Source organism: Tinamus guttatus, unplaced genomic scaffold, assembly GCF_059628265.1.
Source record: "Tinamus guttatus ecotype Peru unplaced genomic scaffold, ASM5962826v1 Tinamus_guttatus_pri_ptg000194l, whole genome shotgun sequence".
In the NCBI taxonomy this organism is placed as follows: Eukaryota; Metazoa; Chordata; class Aves; order Tinamiformes; family Tinamidae; genus Tinamus; species Tinamus guttatus.
In genome coordinates this window covers 1,464,732-1,467,093 of record NW_028288728.1, presented here as the reverse complement: position 1 = coordinate 1,467,093, position 2,362 = coordinate 1,464,732, and positions in this window count along the sequence as shown.

Below are 2,362 nucleotides of genomic sequence, written 5' to 3'. Positions count from 1 at the left end.
CTGGACGGAGCTGCTGGCTGAGCTGGGCCTTTGCATCGCGCTGTGCTCCGGACTGCTCCTGGGTGCCCCAGGGTGGAACTCGGAGGCGCTGCCTGGCTCCCAGCCTCCCGGGGCACCTCTTGGTTCCGTGATCAGGACAGCACCACATGCCTCTTGGGCTCTGATCTGTGAGAAGAGTGTTCCCAGCTCCCAGTGCATTCACTGGGTTAAGGATCAGTGACATAACTTGTGCTCCTTCTGCACAAGTGTCTCCCAGTCTGATGCAGCAGCCCAGCTGGTCCCAGAGGTCCCTTCAGCCAGGACTTGCAGGTTTCAGCCCTTGTCCCGCCACAGCGCTGACAGGATTCCACCTCTCCTGGATGTATCCTGGCACCCTCTGCTTGGCAGCACGGCCATGCTCTTCACTTTTCTCCTCACATGCTCATCCAAATGTTAATTTCCCTGAGACCTTTATAAATCTTCCATCTTTTCCCTGTCCAAGGGCTACATAGATTTCATCTTGTTGAGAGGTGACACTTCTGGCCTTTGGCATCAGGCTATCAATTTAATACTCTGAGTGTAATAAAAAACATAGGACCGTATTAACTCACAATTACTCTGCTGCTCCTTTCTGTAACTCTTTTTGCACCACTTAAAGATCTTTGGTACTGAACGATTGCCTCTGTCACTGGTGAAGCCCCAGTCCCAGGCAGCAGCAGCCTCCTGGCTGCAACGGTGATGCATTTTCCAGGTCGGGAGCTGCTCTTCTCCAGATGGCCTAAAAGTGGAGGTAATGCCCACCGCTCTGTTTGAGTTGGCACTGTGAAGAAACCCCTGTGTCCCACCTCTGAGACCTTCCAGTGCCCTCTGAGCAGGGCACCGCAGCTGTGCGGTGTGTTGATTTGCCAGGCTAGAAACAGAGGTGTTTCTCTGCTCGCATGCGACAGTGTTGCTGCCGATGAGGCTGGAAGAACAAGGTTAGGTCATCGCATTAATGTAAAGGTTAAATGTTTAGTTGCAGCTATTGACAAAAGAGCAAATTAATTAAATAAATAAATAATGTGCTTTATCAACAGATGCCTGGATCTAAGATTTGCATCTAAGCACTGGCCAGATGCACTGAAGTCCCCACTGGGTCATACCCTCTATCTCAGCTGCTGCTGATCAGGGAGCACTTGTGGGCAGCCACACTTCATAATGTGTCAAGATGTAATTTTTGACTAATTTTTTTTTATTAGGACATTTTGAAGATGCTCCTGGTGTTTTAAAGCATGTCCCTATGATTTCTGCTTCTTACCCAATAAAGAGGGCCAGGGAAAGGGCCATTGATGGCTTCAGATAGAGAGTCTCTGCAAGAATGCCAGTGGTTTGAATGTAGAACTTTTGTTGAGTAAATATAGACCTGGAAAAGCCCCCCCCCCCTTTTTTTTTTCCTTCTAACCTGTTCTAGCCTTTTTTTTCCTCTCCCATCCCAGGATATCAGTAGAGTTCTCCTACCTTACTTGTAATGTTTTGCAAAAACAAAACAACCTTATGAGGTTGTATTTTAAAGCCATAAAGCACTTTGTCCTTTTGATAGCACGGTTTGCCGCTTCCATGACTGCATGAGCACTGTTAGAACCCTCATCCTGATGCAGGATGCTTGTCAGTCCCATGACTTTGTCAGTCAGCAAAGTGCGTGCAAAAGGACTCGCCGTGCAGCAGCGAGCGTTTGAACCGTTTAGCTCCTTGGTGCCTGACTGCTCTGCTCCTGTCAGCTTTATGAACCGTGCTTTGATTCACGGTGTGTCGGTACTGCCAACCCGTGGCCAGGAATTTCTGGGGAGGCCAGGAGTACCCAGGAAGTCCTGCGGCCAAGAGGGCAGTCCAGGATCTTGTCTGGGAATGCCAAGTGACGTGACTCCAGAAGCAGCAGGGCTGCTGCTCCTGCTCTGCTCTGCCAGCGCGCAGCCTTGTCGCATGCTCCTTTCCTCATCCTGCCTCCCCAGGGTCACAGTCAGGCTGCAGCCATGCAGCCGTGCATGGGCACCTCTGCAGCCATGCATGGATGACCCCTGCATGGATGACCCTGAAGGGGCCTTGGCTGCTTTGGGCAGGTTGTGGCAGCCCCCACGTTGCCTGCAGCATCCAGGGCTGCAGCAGGAGCTGTGCAAGAGGGGGGTGGCACAGGCGTCCCGCCAGCGCTCGGCCCTGGCTGAGCTGTCACCTGAGGAGCAGCAGCAGATGGATGTGAAAAGCCTTTAAATTCAGCACATGATCAATACTAAACCAATCTGGTGGAGTCTCTTATAAGATTACCCCAGTCTCATGCATCCAATCGAGAAGAATTGTTTTGTACACCAGGGAGACATGAGAAACACCAGCGACTCCGTTTAGGATGCAC